Below are 21008 nucleotides of genomic sequence, written 5' to 3' on the forward strand. Positions count from 1 at the left end.
GACGGACGAACGGACGGACGAACGGACGGACGAACGGAGGCACAGACCAGAAAACATAATGCCCATCTACTATCGTAGGTGGGGCATAAAAATGATATTAACAACTTGTATTTAATGAAATATCTATATAACTCTTTGTACAGATACTTCCATTTGGTGTTCTACTTCTGTTCAGGGTCATGTAAGATAATAACTGTGTACTTTTTATCTTATCTCAGCACTTCATTACTTCAAAAGTTTGTATATTAAGTCAAATAGAATCGAGAATGTTAATGTTATTTGTGTTTTTACTATTTTCTTATTCTGTGTCAGCTTGTGATACTGGTGCAGATATACGCAAAATACACGATATACTCAAACAGCAGCAATCGCAAATACTGAAAATACTAAATGAAAATAGGTCACTGAAAGCAGAAAATATACTGCTTAGAAAGGACATGGATAAATTACATGAATTCAATTCCAGAAGAGACCACATATACTACACAACGGAAAAATATATACAAAAGGACGTTTTACAGAAGAGAGAGGGAAATAAAATCCATCTACACATGGTAAAGGTAACTTTTAGCATACATTATCCATTATTTCTTTATACTTTTTCTAAGTAGACATAACCGTTAAATGAAACTATATTACTTTATAAATATCTAAAAATACTTTTAAACCATATATTATTATTTTCTGAATGAAAACTTTTTTAAATGAGCAAATGCTCTGTTCCCAATATCAACAACTCTTTCTTATTTTTTCTCAGTTGTTTTTTTTTCATACGTTTTTGTTGTTATGATTTTGTAGGCCATAATAAATTAAGGTTCTATCTATGTAGTTTCTACATACCTTAACAAAAACAACACACACACACATTTATATATATATATATATATATATATATATCTTTAATTTAAATTCACGTCTGCAAATATGTCACAAACACCGAATTGCAATCGCAAAAATACGTAAATAATCTTCATATTGAGGTTTATTTAATATATTATTTTTTTCTTTTTTTTTTTTTGGTATCAGATGCAACAGTTCAGGATAAAAGCACAATACCGGCAAGTGAACCAGAAATTGTGGCTTTCTCTGCTTACATGTCAAAATCTGAGAGCAATCCAAGCCCCCACCACACACTAGTCTTTGATGTCGCCCAAACTAATATTGGAAATGCCTACAACAAATACACGGGAGCGTTTGTGGCACCAGGTATAGGTGTGTATGTTTTTGCATGGACGATTTATACAGGAGAGAGTGGTAAAACTTTTTTTTAATATTCTAGTTAATAACTCGGTATACGGGAGCACATTTGGCGAAACTGATGCAACGTGTCAAAGTTGCGATTACGACTCAGATTCAGGAACTATAGTAGTATCTTTGAACCAAGGTGACACATTATTCATTCGTTCTTCTCAACAAGCAAGTACAAGTATCCAAAGTAACGATAGGTATGGCACAAAAACAACGTTTGCAGGATGGAAACTGAATTAAGAGACTTTTTTGTACCATATTCGTCAGTTGTCTTTTTCGAGTGTAATGATGTCTTCCATGATTAATGAAATGGTTAAATTTGAGATAAGCCTACTCTATAGTTCTGACTGCTTCATATTAAAGAGCCTACTTTTGTAAGTGAATCTACCACCTTGCTTTAGGTTCTTAAAATCTTTTCATTACCACTCAATTTAAATTTTTCTGTCGTTTTCATCTTGATATTGAAAAATTAGTAAGTGTGAACAAATATCAATATTCGGCCGGTTGCAATAAAAAAAGAAACAAAAACATTAAATTTTAATAAACAAATAAACTCATCATAGATACCAGGAATACATTTAGTATACGCCAGACGCCCGCTGACAAGAATCTAATTCAAATTGATTTCAATTCGCATAAGAACTAACAACTATTGAAATACAAAGCAAGTCAAAATTGATTACGTGATGGTATATATATACAGAAAATGTTTTCGGCTGAGCTTAGGAGCAAATTTTATACCGTACTGTGCTGCTGTGTGTAAAACATTCTAATGAATAACAGCCAAACAATAATTGAAATCGTTTGATTTAAAATGACGGTGTACGTGATAGGCTTACTAAAAAGTATCCAGCTGAGAGTCTATAATTCAAATTGATATATATAAAACAAAACTCATCATAGATACCAGGATAAAATTTGTTTTTTCGCCAGACGCGCGTTTCGTCTACAAAAGACCCCTCAGTGACGCTCGAATCCAAAAATTAAAAAGCCAAAATAAAGTACGAAGTTGGAGCTCTTTTTTATTTATTATTTTTATTCTTTATAGATTAACGGGTTTTTGAAGTTCTGTATATGTTTTTTAAAACATAAGGGAAACTATTTTCTTGGACTGCATGGTTGAAGTATATACATAACTTAATCTCAAGAGATACATCAAATATTCGAAACAAACTATAAACTTGACCATCATGTTCCCTTACCAATAAAAAATCAGGAATGGTCAACATGAACACAATTTGAAGGAAAATGTATTCTTTTAAAACGAACTGAAAGCGGGATGTACCAAAATGAACCGTTATTTCTTGTCAAAAGGTTCATAATCTTCAAATGAGAACAAAACATTTTCATCTGAAGTAGAATGATATGTACATTGCTAGATATGGTACCATATACTTAACATCTATCAAGCATTTTGATATGAAATACTCTAATGAATGCATTAAAATGACGTATTACAACAAGAAGAGAAAACAATCAATTACTGAAACAAACAAAAAATGAATTCACGATAAATTAAAGGGGAAAGCCACATGTTAGGTGAATATTAACTCTTTAGTTGAGTGTGGATAGATAAAAAGAAAAAATTGGAAATAAAGATGGATTTATAAACAAAAATCAAACAGAAAAACATGCATAATCTTGAATAGTAAGACAGAAACGTCAATAAGTTATAATGGAAAGCTTGTACGATATCAGGGAAATAATCACGTTTGTAAAAAGTCAACATTTCCTATCCGTATAGAAGGAATGTATATATAAAACACTTCAGCGATAAAATTTTCAAAAACAATATATATCATATAAAGGGAAATAACAGTGATAATACATTAACAGCTTTTAGAAAATAAGGTACTAAAGTATCAACAAATATAACTATAACAATGATAACGGAAAAGAGTAAAATCATGGCACAAAAAAGATAGAAATATACAAAAAGACCTAGCCCCCCCCCCCCAATTAATGGCAAACTATGGCGCATTTGGGTATCAGACTGTAATTGTCGGATGGACGATTCGAAAATATATCTTTGGTTGAAGACCGTTGCCCTGTAGATGTTTTTATTGCTATTGGCTTGCTGTTTCGTTTACATATGCCTCATACAATTATTATATGCGGATCGACTGTTAGATAAGACCATAAGGGTATCACCAACGTACTAGTTTTATACGTTTATATTTTTTATAGATGTAATTTGCTATTGTAAAATTTCAAATCGTTTAAATTCATGAACGTATTTTTCTTATGCATTACTCTGATTCAAAAGCAGGACAGTTTCTATTTGATATCAAATTACTTGACTATTAATTTTGCTTGCGCAACCACCCAGTATGATGAACATATACTTTCGAAAAAAAATCAAAAACTTGATTTCATTTGTGAAACGCCGTTTAAAAACTAAGGTCTACCGCAACCGTCAAATTCAAGCGACGTCAACACTCGGTTGCCGGTCGCTCATCTTAGAATTCACGGGATTTGTTTATACCTTTATTTGTATTTTATGGATTTATGTGTTTTGAACATCATTAAACTACTGATTATATACATATATTTTCATTTTTTCACACTAGTTGCGTTTGTGTTTCTTAATATCAACATTTTACATTGGTTATCAGACATTCACAGACAAATACAGAATAAGAAATAAAACAAAAACAAGCAAAAAACCCAGAAAAACTATGAATTATAGATGTTGAACATTTTGATAACCATTCAGTAGAGACAGGCTTATGTATGATTTATATGGTGTATTTTCTTTGTTTATGTTTACAACACAAAAATGAATTCCAAATTCGTTTTTCCTGAACTTGAATTAAAAACGTCAGCAGACTTCCGGATAAAACTATAATGCCCAAAAGCCAGAACCACTGACTTGGATTTTGTTCCACAAACTGACGCCATAATGTATTCCATACAAGAGCTCCCGCATTTCCTCCTGCTCCAACTAACCCAGCAACAATTCCTACGTGAGAAGGTAGGACATACGGTACGATAGCAAATGTTGTTCCTTCTGACATCTGGACAAACATGCTGAAAAATATCATTACAGCTATGGACGTTGATATAGTAGACATCTGACTAAATATTATCAACATTATACCTTCAGCTACTAAGCATGTAAAATGAGAAACAAGACGACCAGCGATACCTAAATATTTTCGCATTATGTCTGAGTAAATTCCTCCCAGGGCCCTAGCAAATAGATTCATTAAACCAAACAATGATGCAATTAAACTTGCAGTATCTTGATCTAGGATACTACATTTATTTGTGTCCGTCTCTTTAACCTCACTTGTCATATTTGTGATTGTAATGTTAGAGAATGAATTGCTTCCTTCTACACAACCCTCCTTTTTAAAGTTGTACAAGAAATAAAGGTTCATGACGGTATTGACAGCAATTTCAACACCAAAACACATCCCATACTGTATCACCAAAACCAATGTAGTTATTACGGACCAAAATATGTTGCTTTGATTAGATATGCGTTTGTCATTGTTGTTCCGAATCTCTGATGATAAAGGCTCAAATTTCTTTCCGTCAATGTTTGTTTCCTTTACAGCTGAAAAAGAAAACAAAATACAGGTAGACATGTTTTATTGACGGTAATTATTTATCAGTTGAACAAATATAACTATGGTGACGATCTGATGTCGAAAAAAACTTTTAAAATATACAGTGTACTATAAATCCAATTCTTTTTAACATTGTCATGTATCAAATTGGTTTAAAAATAAAAACACACTTGAATATTACTTTATAAATGCTGTGTTTTCAAAGCGCTTTTCTCGATTAATCTGTATGAGTAGCGCTTAAATCTACAAGTTAAATCCAAAAGTAGATACTTTACCTTTATTTGCATTCTTGTCTTTATCTGAGATGTGCTCGAATCCTTGGTTGTCGACTCCTTGCTTTTGATTTGTTTTGTCTACAGAACATGTGAGTGCTGTTGGCAATAGCCGATTGTCCCAATGTCCTTGTGGACAATCATCAGATGTGAAAATTATAGAAATACCTGAAAAACAGTGAGTATTCTATTTTCATGTTGATAGTACTTTACAAATAAGATATTGCTTCAACAAACTTCAGTTATGGGCACCTAGTTTATGAACATAAAAACAGATTTTACAGATTGACAGATATTTTATTTTAAGTATCGTAATTGTAATATGAGTCCGGATTCAAATACAAATTTTAAACATTTGGCATTGTGTACCAAAAACGGAGGCAAATTATAGCTGAGAGTGTCGGCGTGTTGCTGTGTCATTTTGTCTGTTCATTCATAAATTTCTTATAGTAGTCATGTATACCTTGATAGCACGAAAACCTTTAGTCAAAAGTAATCGGAGATTAAAAAAAAATAACAATATGAGAGAACACTATTTGAATAATAAAGGCAACAGTAGTATACCGCTGTTCGAAATTCATAAATCGATTGAGAAAAACACTATTAAGTTAAAAGATTTGGTATGATTGCCAAGGAGACAAATATCTACCAGAGACCAAATGAGGTAAATTTAATCAACTATAAGTCACCGTTGGTTTTTCAACAGTTGACAACATGAAATACCAGTTGTTCATACAAACGCTTATGATCAATCTATATTTTGTTTAAAAAAATCATATTAATTTTTGAAATTTTTGACGTACCTGTTAATACACAAATTACTGATGGAACGACGACTGCTAATTTCCATGCCAGAAATTCGTCTGCTCCTATAACTTTCATTAACTGAAATAGTCCTGGCATCAATATGAACGTGAATCCTCCCCCTAAATTACCCCACCCACCAGCTATGGCATTAGCTGTTCCAACAATCTTCGAATTATACATGGCTGAAGTCCAGAATTGACAAGGAACAAAAGTTCCACCTAATATTCCAACGAATAACCGTAAAACGATAAGCCCCGTACCAGTTTTTATTAAGCCTGCTAGTGCCATTGGTATAGCACCTGTTATCAGAAGGCTACACATTATTTTTCGAGGTCCAAACTTGTCACACATTGGTCCAATTATCACTCGAACTGCAATTGTAGCAGCAACACTAGCAATTCCAGAGTTAGCAAGATCTGTTTTGGATAATTCCAGCTCTTTTCTTATAGTGGGGAGGAGAGGTTGAATACCAAACCATGACGTGAACGCAACAAAGAAACAAAACCATGAAGCATGGAAGCTTCGCATATGTGGACGAGCAATGCTGAATAATCTAAATTGTTTTGCTTTGCCAAGATCATCTACTTCTATCTTTTTGGCTTGAATTTTCCTCATAATATTTGTACAACACGACATCGTTTTTTTAGTATTATCTGAAAATTAGAAGCATTGGTAATATTATAGAAGTTATTTAAAGATACTAGGCTTACAATATTTTTTTTCGCTAGACTCGCGCGTCGTCTGCAGATCACTTGTCAGTAGTGCTTGAGGAGTTGGAAAGTTGGATATATTATAGACGGTATAGACAGGGTAGCTTTATGTTCTAATGGCATATGAGTATTCTATGTTAGAGTTATCAGATCAAATGTTGTTGATAGATAGTACAGTCTGTAGTGTCTATAGTCAAGCTATCGTTCCTGTCTATGCGTCACAAATATTGGTTACACAAAAAAACAACGTATACCCTAAGAACTGTAGATTTAATAGAAGAACTCCTAATGAGATTTTAGATCTATGTGTCTTATTCTTATTTTCTGTTTTGATTGATTTTTGTTTAGTTAATTGGATCCTCTTTTAAAAAACAATAACTTACATAACGGTTATCGGAATGACGGAATTTTTTTATTTGGAAAAGGGGCTTGCATTTAAGTTCTGACAGACGGTTTTTTTTCTATTGTCATTTGTCCTATTTGTTTCCAGTTTTGGTGTATCAGCTTTAATCCGTTATGTATATACCTCTCTTTGTTTGTTTCACATTTTGTTATCCAGTGACCATTTATATATAACTCCATTATATGTTTTTTTATAATTATTATTGAACACCGAACGGTGTATACTAGTAGTTGTTAACATCTTTGCATTTGGTTTTTAGTTATTATTTGTCACATATTATCTCATATTATTTCGGTTATTATACACCTTTGCTTTCAGATATGCGATTTTTTTTTATTGAAAGAAAGTCCAGCAAAGCGCTTTGGACGCATGAAGTGTTTAAATTTCTTTTTTGGTTTTTTAATCAAGCAATGTGTCCTGTAGACTTCAGTTGATACGCAGTGTTTTAACTATATAGATGTGGTATGAGTGTCAATGAGACACCAATTCAAAATATTAAAAAGTTAAACCATTAGGGTCAAAGTACGGTCTTCCAAACGGAACCTTGGCACACAGCGACCAGCAAGCTATAAAGGGCCCCAAAATGACTAGTGTAAATAAACTCATCGTAGATGAATTTGACCATTAGTAATGTGCATTTTTTTGTCAGTAAGCCCTGTAACTGTTTCGGTTCAATTATATCCTTGGCCTTCAAATATTCAGTTTTGAGCCCACCTGCTGAATGTAAATCCAGAAAAGGGCTTATGCAATTTATAACGTATTGTTCTTCTACATATATCATCATTTTTCAATTCAAGTAGATGGAATGGAAGTACTGGAATACTTAATGTCATCTTCGAGTATCGGAAGAACTTGACAACAATAACAAGCTTCCCATGAAGATTTACTTTGTTCAATGTATAGTTTTAGTAAAACAATTTTCTATAAAACTACCTTGCTTTCGATACTAACCAAGATTATTAGATAAAAAAAAATATATGCAATGATAGATCGAAGAAGGTAAAATCTGATGTCTTTACGGCACTTTTTAACAGATCTGAAGAAATGTGATTTTGGTAAAAATAGAATAGAGAATGGAAAAAGAGTATGTGTCAACGAGACCAACAAAAAAAAACAAGACAAAAAAGCAGAAAACAAGTACATGTTGTCAATTTCAGAATTTTCAGATTTTATTGCATTTAAATATACATTATATATATATACATTATATTATTATAAACACATAAAAGAAATAATCCCATCTGAAGGTGTTGGATAAGATTTTGCAATGATAGAACTTGTTTATTATTACAGTCATTTATAATATTTCGAAGAAACATTTAATGTGTTTAAGTTTTTTGATTTATATGTTTTTCCTATCTGTCTTTTTTAGAAAAAAAAACTAAAAAAAGGTGAATAAACAGCTTCGCTGATTTGAATTCCTTCGAAAAAAATGAGAAGATACAGTCTGGCACGACGAGAGAAGCTGAATTAAAAAAGTTAATTATGCTTTCCAATGTTTAAAAAAATATGAAGAAGAGTGTTTAATTTCTCGAGTGTAAGAGTATTTCAATATACTTGGCTTTCAAATTTTGTTCCTTGAGGTTTCCTGATCAAGGTGAATCCAGAAAAAGCAATTTCGAACGCACAAATAATCTTAACTTTGGCTTTTAGATATGTCGACTTGTATCCCAATCTGCATTAGATGATAAAATACGATGTGTCTGTGTCTGCAACTATTCGTTATTATGTTTATAAACTATGTTAAAAAAAGCTGTAGCAAGGCACTGTTTAGCTTAAGATTGCTTGTTGTATTTCATTTTGATGATTTAGTCTCCATACAAATTATTAAATTATATCTAGCGGTTCTACATGTACGATCGAAAAATAAAACCGAGAATACAAAATAAAACAAAAATAAGTTAAAGTAAAGTATGAAAATATATACATGAAATAACTGAGAAAACTAACTGAACATGCAATAAAGAAAAACATCAAAAAACTGAAATAGCGATAATAATAAACACAAAAGAAAAACTTTAATAAATTTCTTTTTCCATAAATAGTATCATTCTCAACCGTAATAACTTTTTTGGAAAAAACGAATCTAACATATCAATAAGATAATGATTGCATTAGAGCTCTCTAAATTTCATGATTTATAATTGCTATAAGCGAATGATGAAAACGTTATCTTAGTATTTCTCGTTCAAATTCAACTTTCAAAGTAAAGAAACGGCAAAAGATTTAAAACTTTATATTGCCTTTTTTAAAAGTATTTCTGTCATAAGAACTGTCAACCAATCATGATGCTCTTCACTCGTTACAGATCTTATTTTATTAAGTAATAATCTAATTGACGACTTCCCATATGTCGATCAATGGTTCATGATAGTTACCTTACATAGGATGATAACGAAATGTTACCTTTAGAGAAGGACAATAAGTAATATCATGAAGCGACCTTACCCTGCTTATTGCTTGCACAAATCTTACCGATACACTGATTTTTATGTCTTTTAACTAGGGATTTCAAGTCCACTTGTATTTTTGTCCATCTGATGAGTTAAGCCTTTTTCAACTGATTTTTATAGTTCGTTCTTATGTTGTACTGTTATACCACTGTTCCAGGTTAGGGGGAGGGTTGGGATCCCGCTAACATGTTTAACCCCGCCACATTATTTATGTATGTGCCTGTCCCAAGTCAGGAGCCTGTAATTCAGTGGTTGTCGTTTGTTTATGTGTTACATATTTGTTTTTCGTTAATTTTTTTACATAAATGAGGCCGTTAATTTTCTCGTTTGAATTGTTTTACATTGTCTTATCGGGGCCTTTTATAGCTGACTATGCGGTATGGGCTTTGCTCATTGTTGAAGACCGTATGGTGACCTATAGTTGTTTATGTCTGTGTCATTTTGGTCTTTTGTGGATAGTTGTCTCATTGGCAATCATTCCACATCTTCTTTTTTTATAGTACTCGAGTACTCGAGTATCTCTAAGTAGTACTAAGTATCGATTACCAAAAGTATGCTCGTTTAATCGGTTTCTTGTTAGAATGATGTTGCTTTCTTAAGTTTATAAACAAAACCTTTTTTTTTTATTAATTGCGCCACCCAGGAAACAATCATTCTTAAAAAATCAAAATTCATAAAAATGTTCGACAACTACAATGTATTTCAAATCGACACATTATGTTTGGAAAAGCATAGAGTCATGAAATATAAATGAAAAATATAAAGTTTTTTATCTGATGATGTCACAATGACGTCATGATATGTATAGTTTTCACAAAAATGATGAAAACTACAGAATGTATGCTGTTTTTCGCCGTTATTTTCATTATAGAAACAGCCAAGAACCACCAAAATAATTCATGATGAACTTATTTTTAAGCAATTGACGTTATCTCACCAAATGATAATTTTACAACAAATGAGGGCATTTCACTAGAATTCTTTCAATTAAAATGTGTCATATTATTCATGTCGTGTTCTGTCATAGTCGACTATAAGGTATTGGTTTTTCTCATTGTTGAACTACGGGTCCCGTAGTTGCTTACGTTCACTCATTTCAACTTTCATGGAAAGTTGTCTCATTGGCAATCATACCACATATATATTGTCATATACTTGACGATAATTCCATTTTCTTAAAGTACAGACTACTTTTTTTCTTTCTCGGAATAGATCTATCAAGATAATATTTGCAAATGTCAGAGAGAGAAACAAGAATGTGCAGTTTTGGAACAGTCTCTTCCAAGTGAAAGTTATTTCAGAAATAATTCAATTCATACTTTAGTTTTGTTGTTGTGCATAGAAATACTTAATATTTAGTGAGGCGAAAATCAAATATGTAATTTTTCACATTTGAATGCTTCAGAGAAAAACAAGGACGATCGTTCATTTAACGTGTGCATTTTGTTTTTAAGTCAATGAACTTTAAAGGCATAAACCGAAACACTTCATACGATCTTTTTGTACATTAATCTATAATTTGTATTTATACGTAGCAAACCAAAAGTGATAAAGAAATAAAACATAAAAAACATAAACGCAGCGGTAAGATTTGTAATATGAAGTGTTTATGATATCAATTTTTATACATGAAAAAACCAACAAACAAAAAACATAAAAAAAACACAAGTTAATCTACACATTCTAGAAACATGAGTCTTCAATTTTTAGATAGTCTAGAAGGCATTATTTTAACATTTTTGATGCGAAATATTAATATCTAAAAATATCTTCTTAAAGTACAGACAACTTTTAATTTCTCGGAATAGATTAATTAAGAGAATATTCTCCAGTTTCGAAGAGAGGAACAAGAATGTACAGTTTTGTAACAGTCTGCTCCGAGTAAAAGTTATTTCAGAAATTATTTAAAGTAGTTCAGGGGTATATAAAAAAAATTATAAAACTATGCTTTTTTTAAAATGATAAAAAGTATGGGTCACCGCGCTATTTTTCAAGGTAAGAATCGTTCAAAATTGCCAAAATGTGCTTAGATTGTTCATGAAAAAAAAACACATGTTTTTGCATACAAAGATTTCTACAAGACAAAATTTGTAAACAAAATATGAGAATAAGTTTTATAATATATTTTAAGAAAATAAAAAAGAAAAAATGTTGTCACCGAACTTGTTTTCTGGCTACAAGTAGAAAATGAAAATTTCCTTAAATGTCCAGTATAAATTTAGTACTAAAAGAGTTATATCCACTTAAATGGCTTATATGAAAAATTAATTCTATAAGTACAAATATTTGGTATCTGTTAAACATTTACGATAGTACAATGAATAACTAAGTTTTCTTTATATAAATAAACAGTGTAACCAACAAATTGCAAATCTGTCTCCAAATTTGCGGATTTGGGCAAAGAACTAGACCGATTATTTACTGTGATTGTACAAATCAAGATGGCGGTATACCCCTGAACTACCTTAATTCATACTTCAGTTTTTATTGCAGTTATGCAAATGAAAAATAAATAGTTCGTGAGGCAAACATCAAATATATGTAATTTTTCACATTTGATTGCTTGAGCGCCAAACAAGGACGATCAATCGTGAAAATGTGCATTTTTTTGAAAAGTCAACGAACGTTAAAGGTTTAAACAGAAACACTTCATTTTGTACTTATACACAGCAAACCTAAAGTGATAAAAATATAAAATAAAATAGAACATAGAGAAAGCGTGAGATATTTGTAAATGAAGTGTTATTTTAACATTTTTAATGTGAAATATTTGTAATATCTATTTTTCATATTTAATGTTAGAAATATATTGTAATTCATGCAAGCCATGAAAGTAAATTAAGAAAAAAAAAACACATTTCGGACACACAAATAATCTTAACTATGACAGTGAAATATGTCGATATCTCAATCTGCATTTGTTCAAATTAATCCAGAAAATAAAATATGATGTATATAACTATTTTTTGTTAGATTTATAAACCATATTTAAAAAAAAAGCTGTAACAAGGCACAGTTTAGCTAACGATTTCTTGTTGTGTCTCATCTTGATGATTTAGTCTCCATACACATTATTAAATTATATTTAGCGGTTCTACGATCGAGAAAAACGAGAATTCAAAATAATACAAAAACAAAATTAAACATAAGTTAGAGGATAAGATCAACAACTAAGAAAACCAGCTTAAAAAGCAAAAGGGAAAAACATAAAAAAAAACAACTGAACTGGAGATAATAATGAAAAATAATACAAAAATTAATTTGTCATAGATAGAATCATTCTCAACCGTTATAACTTGTTAGAAAAAACGAATCCCGCATATCAATAAGGTTTATATTTCACCAGAGCCCTATGAATTCCATGATTCAAAATTGCTATAAACGAATGATAATAACTTACGTTATCTAAGTATTTCTCGTTCAAATTTAAATTTCAAAATAGAGAAACGGCAAAAAAATTAAAAATTTATATTAAGTTTTTTTCAAAGTATTTCTGTCATATGAACTGCCAACCAATCAAGATGCTCTTCACCCGTTACAGATCTTATCTTATTAAGTCATAATTTAATTGACGACGTCCCATATGTCGATCAATGGAGCATGATAGTTACATAACATTGGTAGAAACCAGACTATGAATACAAAATATAACCTTTAGAGAATGAAACTAAGTAAAAGCATGAAGTCAACGACATTGCCCTGCTTATTGCTTGCACACATCTTACAGATGCACTGATTTTTATGTCTTTGAACTAGGGATGTCAACGAGTACTCGAGTATCGCTCGGTAGTACCGAATTACCAAAATGATGCTCGACTAATCGGTTTCTTTTTGAATGTTGTTACTTTCTTAAGTTAATAAAAAAAAAGGTAGAAACTATAATTCAAATACGAAATGAAACCTTTAGAGAAGGATAATAAGTTATATCATGAAGCGACCTAACCCTGCTTAATGCTGGCACAAATCTTACCGATACATTGATTTTGATATGTTTGAACTTATCAATATTGCAATTTAGAGAGACCCACACAAACACTGTGATGTCGGACAGCTTCTTTATGTAAAAGTTTTGTTAACATGTTATTAAATGTAGGAGTAAGCAGTTTTTTTAATGATAAATATGAAGATGATTTATATATACAAGTTATATATTATAGAGGTTTCAGTAGTGATACAGTTAATAATAATAATAATAATAATAATAATAATAATAATAATAATAATAATAATAATAATAATAATTATGATAATAAAGATAATGATAATGATGATGATGATGATGATGATGATGATGATGATAACGGTTATGATACGGTCATTTTTCATACAACTTAATTATTAGAAATATACTTTGATGGGTTTTTTGTTAACTATCAATAAGACAGAAACTAAAAAAAAGGTTAACCAAAATAAGCAGCTCAATGATATCAAACGGAGATGTGTGTATACGTCGATTAGATAGCATGTATACAACAAAAACAATTACGAAGAAAACATCAAGAGCACAACGAATGGTTTCCAACAGTTAAATGACGTCTACGAAACATATCAAGCAGTTAATCCCCAAGAGTCTAGACAAGTTTGTTGTTATTAGGGATTTCAATTTATTTTTGCATTATCAATACATTTGTAGTTATTAAATTACTTTTAGACATTTAATCAACGTTAACCAAATAAATTAAAGATATATGACTTCGGAAGTAAAAGATTGTTTGTTGTGAAAATGGATTGTTATGTTTATATTGTAACATTCGACAACAGAGTTTATAATGTACGATTCTAAAATAATTGGGTTTAAACTACATAAAAAAAGTAAATTAATGTTAAAAAGAATTGCCTGTTTACTTCAATAAATGGAGTGTGATACATTTAAGTAAAAAAAGTTTTATGCATTTCAGTCCAATTCGGTCCTCTTCAACTTTCGGTTTTGCAGTACTAAACATATAAAGACAAAGTTATACTTTATTATACGCACAGCAACATAAAAAGGATACACATGACTTGAATCTGGATGATGTTGTTAAACAAGGCTAAAAATAGGACTGGTTCCCTATTACCTTTGAAAGGTATACTTTATTTAATATTTGTTTAAAATCTGCTGTATCCGTTCTCCCAGAATACAATAATAAATTAACCATATGTTTACAACATGGCCAACAAAGATGATGCAAATTGTATACTTAATATACTGCGAAAACTTTAAAAGTGCATACAAATACATTTGCAATTTTCTTATAGCTTATATCATTTAAATATTACTCTCATCACACACGTGGCATGCACAATGTGCATGTGTCAAGTCAGTTACCTTTATTTCAATGATTGCTGATGTCTTGCTGTTATTTTAAATTCGACGTTAATAAGATTATAAAAGTAGAATTACACTTAGAAATTTATTTAAATGTTAGATACGTTCAGAAATCATGTACTCACCAAAGAAAAATGAAACACACGTTTATAAAACACTGTTATCTGATGCCTCCTGAACTGCACATTCATTTAGAGAAAACGTTTTTTTTTTTAGGGTTTAAAATACTATTTGCTTTGAGGGGAAAAAAACTTAAAATCTACTATTATATTGTATAAATGTGCTGTATTCTGACGAACAATGGACATGATGGAAGGGGGATCTTAAAAAACAAAATGCAGGATTTTTTTTTCATTTTCGTTGAACGAACCAGGAGATCTAAGTGCTAAAGTATAAATATTCACGGAGAATTATACAGATGCCGTTTCGAGTTGGTTCACCGTTATTGAATATCTGTTTCACAGACAATGTTAAATTGACAACAATCTCGTCCTCTTTCCATCGAATGTGACAAATACTCAATAAAACCGTGTTTGTGCTAACACGACGGGTACCACACGTGGTGCAGATTCTCTTCAGAAACACCTAAGCTCAGCACCAGTTTTTTTATGGGATTTGTGTTGCTAAGTCTTTAGTTTTTTATGTAATGTTTTGTGTACTATAATAATTGTTTGTCCTTTCGTCGTTTACTGACATGCCATTGTTTGTTTTGTTTAGACTTATGAGTTTAAATATCCCTTTGGTATCTTTCGACTCTCTTAGATAATAAGCCGAAAAAGTAATGTTGCGGGATTGAACATATTTAATTAGCACTGAACGTTTCCCCTTAAATGGGAATATTTAGAGTCATTCTATGTGAGCATCAAAATCATGATGATATGATATGTCACAGAATTGGTACAAAGTTTTTATAAAATGTTCTCACCATTAGTTTAAACATATTTATTTATAGTGGATTGGGAAACAAGTTTTGCAACTTATATTAATCCCTTTCCACTTTGCGGGTGCGAGTACTGCCTTGTAGCGGCATTAGCCTACTCTTTTTCGAAATCTACAAGGATGTCTTTAACGTGCAAGAGATATAGCTCTCTCTTAACACGGGCCAGCCATTTATCGTCCCCTTCCGACGGACTATCATCGCTTCCTCAAGACCATACTCGCAAATGGTGTCAATGGAGAGCCGAAAATTGAGTTCCTGAAATTTTCATCCCAAATGGGAATCGAACCAGGAACCTTTGTGTTAGTAGTCCGATGCACTAACCACTACATCACGGCTCCCACCATTGAGATATACCGTAATATAAAAAAGGTTAATATGTACACATTTCGATTTATAAAATAACGATATGACACCCCGAAACTGAACAAATCTGATGTTGACTGGTTGTGTATATTTACACCAGTATTGCGCACTACTTTGTGGTATCCTTATAATTTATGGTAAGTCTAAGACGAATTCTTTTCACATGATATAGTTTATGTTTTGTCTGTTTTTTTATATATATACTGAACCGCAAAAGAAACGTCGCAGTAATTTAAGGCAAACATAATGGAAGAATAAATACTATAGTTTTTATTAATGGGCGTATAAAAACCCTTGTTTGCACAAAAACGAGAACATGAATTTGATAATAACTTAAACTAATACGTTCTATTTTGAAAAAAAAACGTACTAAGTAACAAGGTCATTTTTGGAAAATACGAATCAAACTGGTTTGATCAAACATTTTTCCCAAAACAAGGATGCATTTTATCTTCTTCATTATGTTTTTTTTCTGATTTCTGACTTTGTCTCTATGATAAAAGAAAAGAATCTAAGTTACATGTAGCGACAGAAGTTAGAAGTAATCTTCGCGGACGATATTGTTTTATCAAGGAAATTTCAAACCCTGCTGAATGTTGCCAGTTAATTTGTTAAAAAATGGAACCTAATGTTTAATGCCGAAAAAAACGAAAGTTCTAGTGGAAAGAAAAAGACTTAACGCAAATAATAACATGTTTCAAATGGAAGTTTTAATTTATGAGGTAAACTAATTAAGATTTTGGAGTAAGAAGAAATGACTTCATGATGATAGACTCTTTACGATCCCTTTTCGAGAAAAATAATTACTCACCTTTTTAAGACAATGTAATCTCGAAGTTTGAGTATGAGGAATTAGCAGAGCTGTTTTTATATCAACGTTCGAGAAAAAAGAAGCGCAATTAACAATAACTTTATTGCTAGCTGCATTTTTTTAAGGAATTGATAAATGGTAAATGAGTACATATTAATGTAATTTTGAACACATGGAAATACACGTATAATTGAATTTGCTATGTAAATTGAGTTCCGAGTAACCTTTCGAATTTTAAATGGCATTTATTATCTTCCTATATTTTACCATGAGGGGGGAAAAGAGGCGGAATATTCCGAGAGAATGTTCAAAACTCATAAGTTGAGAGAAATGATAACGCAATGGCAAGAACGCAATCATCAGTTAACAAAACCCTTCATAGAATACATCAAAATCCTGGACAGTTTTATATTTTCAAAAATATAAAATGCATTTAATTCTATTTATCTAGGTACTGCCATGCATGACCTAAAACCTATGAGGAACACATGTCTATGTAATCATGGTAAATCTTATTGTGTAAAAATGGCAATATCTGTCAAAACTTGATGATGAACCGCCACGTATAAATTATGTCACACTTAAATACAGGATAAGTCAGAACAGTACTTTTAAAAATTGTATATAACAGTAATTAATAATTGGGGATGGGATATATCCGAAAGAAGCATGCTAAAGTTTCATTTTGTTACCATTTTAATTTATCTTTATATAATTGTCAAACAGATGTCGACATCCCGTTACTGTCTCCTTGTTTTTACTCTGAAGTTTAACCTATGAACCTTTATATTATTCGAATTTCTTTCATTTGTAGTATGAAATTATCCCGTGACCGTGGTTTCATCTGTCAGAATCTACTTAACGGTTTGACACCGATACTTGTGCAGTTGCTATATCGTGAAACTTTTCGAATTCAGCCATGTTATATTGAAATTGGTCTGTTACGTGTAAATAGGTATATGAGATAAACTGATTTTTCAAATAGAGTGGTATTGATTTATAAAGAGAAAGATATAGCCCAACATGATTGTTTGCATGAAGACGTTTTTTGGCAAAGGAAAGTTTTAGAATAATCTTTCCTTCTTTTGAATTTCAAAATCAGTGTCATTTTTGAGAATAATATTTAAATTAACTTGATAAAAGGATATATAGTGACTAACGTTTTTCGGATAGTTTATTTATACATGAAACATATAAATATCTACTTATATCTATTTTTTTATCAAATCATAGTCCTTTTTTAATCATTTCATTGATTTAATACATATTAGAATTTGAATGCATAATTATGCTAGAATATTCAAATATAAAAATGCACTATTTAATTGATACACTCGTATTATAAACGTAAGAATAAATTACGCACATTACTTGTATAAAACTAGATAAAGTCTGCACTAATTCGTATGGAGAAATAGTTTTGACTAAATTAGTTTTCTTATCTTTCAACCATTATATGTGAACGTCTTATAATGATGTTATGTAAAAGTTTTCAGACCATAATATTTTTGTGTTTAATATCATTTAGTTTCGTTCATTATTCTTTTGCGATAGATGTAGAAAAAGAAATACATGAAATCCGTACGCTACTTCAATCTATTCAGGAGGAAAACTTGTCTCTCAAAAATGAAAACAGATTACTAAGACAAGACATTCAGAAACTGTACGGACTGATTTCGATTGGACAGACCAAACGAAAACCGTACGAATTACCTGACGGAGAGCATATTCAAACAAACAAAACAGTTAACGACAGCATTGTCGAAAATAACCTGGATTTGGGCAATAGGCAAATGCCAAATGTGGAACCTATGTTGCCAGCAAGTCATGCAAGTAAGTATATCATATTTGGCATGTTTGGTTTCGTTATTCATTGTAATATTACCACAGTGTGTTCGTTATTCGTCAGATACAAGCCAATGAAATTATAAGACTTTTTATATAGAAGTATTTCATTTACAATTCCTTGGTCGACCCCATTGCAGGTTGGCTTTAATTTCGTAAGGTTATAATAAGGCCTGACGTGATTTATGAAAAACACAGTGTAATTTTCATGAGCAACACGACGAGCGTTAAAAATGGTGCAGGATATGCTTGCATCTTCAAATCATCTGATATCAACTAGCGTTTTTTTTTTTTTTTTTGGTGTAATTTGTGTTGCTCAATCTTAAAGTTCATCGATTACTGGTACAGTCGTTTGTCTTATGATTTGGTGGTTTCCAATTTTTTTTTTCTGCGATTATAGTATGGGCTCTTTTCGACTTCAAAAAGCAGTATTTAACTGTAATACACCCGTTTCTTTCAATCAAATAAAGTTTATATACTATAATTTACTGATATAGTATTGAAAAAATCAACTATTAATATGTACTCTGGAACTATGACTTGACAACTGTTCAACAAATAAGACTTAAAAAGCGTTATTTTCTTTGCATATTTTATATTTAGAAGTATCGTCATCAGTATTGGTTTTGAATTTCATGCCACAAAACCAGGTTCAATCAATCATTTTTTCATAAAATGCCCTGTACCAAGTCAAGAAAATGGCCATTGTTACATTATAGTTCGTTTCTGTGTGTGTTACATTTCGGTGTTGTGTCTCTGTTGTGTCGTAGATCTCTTATATTTGATACGTTTCACTCAGTTTTAGTTTGTAACCAGGATTTGTTTTTTTCCCTATCGATTTATGAATTTTGAACAGCGGTATACTACTGTTGCCTTTATTTATCAGTATTGGCTTTGAATTTCATATCACTCGAAATCGAATCTGTACTTTTCAGATGATTTTCCTATACGGGTTTGTTTCAATCATTTGATGTCCGCCGTTCGTATACTTTTCAAAGTATCGTATTATGAACACTTGGTATGACTGCGGCATAAAAAAAGACAGTAAAAATAAAATTCTAACGGAGTTATATAATTAATTGATATTTGTTTTTGTTTTGTATCTGTTTTGTCGTAAGATGTTATGTGTTATTATTATCTTCACTCATGTATCTTACCAGTTGTAGTACAGACTCATCTCTGTCTAAGTATAAAAGGAATTTTGTACATCTATTATAAAAGAATTACTTGCATATGAGACAGACCCCGGTTCTTTCGATTTATATTTTTAACAAGCTCTCTTATTTTTGCAGATGGGAATTTTATACGTTCAATGCCAGCTAGTGAACCTCAAGTGGTAGCTTTCTATGCGTACATGTCATCAAATACCCCAGCCCCAAGCGTTCATTACCAACTGGTTTTTGACATTGCTAAAACTAATATTGGAGGTGGCTACAACCATTACACGGGAACATTCAATGCTCCGATTCAAGGTGTGTATGTTTTTGCATGGACGATATATACAGCAAGTCGAGGACAGACATGGTTAGACGTCTTGGTTAATAATGATGTATATAGCAGCACACTAGGCGAAACGGATGATGTTTTAGACTACGACTCAGACTCTGGAACTATAGTCGTATCATTAAACCAGGGTGATAGTGTGTACATTCGTTCGTCGCACCAGGCCAATGCCTCAATTATAAGGAACAATGCTTATCGTGCCAAAACGTCATTTGCAGGATGGAAATTAAATTAAAAAGCTACAAATACATCCGTTTCTCTTTTTTTCCTTCCAATTATTTGATTCAACTGTTTCTTATCTTAGTATGTTTAAAGAGTCAAGGGGTTTCTTTATTTCGTCTTGTTATATACTACACTTAGGGTTTACCTATGCATATTGGTGGCATATTAGGGCTTTTAAAATAGCGACTGTTTTCGATACATATATGTACATTTTGTAGTGAACATAAAAAGTCGAAGTACAACTTTATTCGGAGTTCATCTAGACGGTAATACGCTCGTCAAATGAAATATAACCATTTTTATATTAATTGAGACTGGCTGCATGGGCTGAATATCCCCATAACTCATTGAATTAGAAACGCGTATGTTAAGTTTAGCATGTATCGACTACCTTCTCCAAAGCTGTAAATACAAATGGCAAAGTCCATTACCTATTTAAGTTATATCTGACACCATTCAAATATAAGTCAAGGTATGATGCTGTGTCAAATATACCAAACATCTCCGTCTTGCATATTCTAGTAGGATGTACATGGAATTGTTATACA

The 21008-nt window shown here is 31.4% G+C and overlaps 2 long non-coding RNA genes across 2 annotated transcripts; one reads left to right on the top strand and one right to left on the bottom strand.

Moving 5' to 3' along the window:
• Positions 1 to 2169: 2169 nt before the first annotated feature.
• On the bottom strand, positions 2170 to 6551 carry LOC143082965 (uncharacterized). Its single transcript, XR_012980518.1, has 3 exons — positions 5899 to 6551; positions 5099 to 5263; positions 2170 to 4810 (listed from the first exon to the last, which is right to left on the bottom strand). It is a non-coding gene; the product is annotated as an uncharacterized LOC143082965 (long non-coding RNA).
• Positions 6552 to 18348: 11797 nt separating this feature from the next.
• On the top strand, positions 18349 to 20488 carry LOC143081687 (uncharacterized). The gene is made up of 2 exons (XR_012980032.1): positions 18349 to 18723; positions 20028 to 20488. It is a non-coding gene; the product is annotated as an uncharacterized LOC143081687 (long non-coding RNA).
• Positions 20489 to 21008: the final 520 nt, after the last annotated feature.

Source organism: Mytilus galloprovincialis, chromosome 7, assembly GCF_965363235.1.
Source record: "Mytilus galloprovincialis chromosome 7, xbMytGall1.hap1.1, whole genome shotgun sequence".
In the NCBI taxonomy this organism is placed as follows: Eukaryota; Metazoa; Mollusca; class Bivalvia; order Mytilida; family Mytilidae; genus Mytilus; species Mytilus galloprovincialis.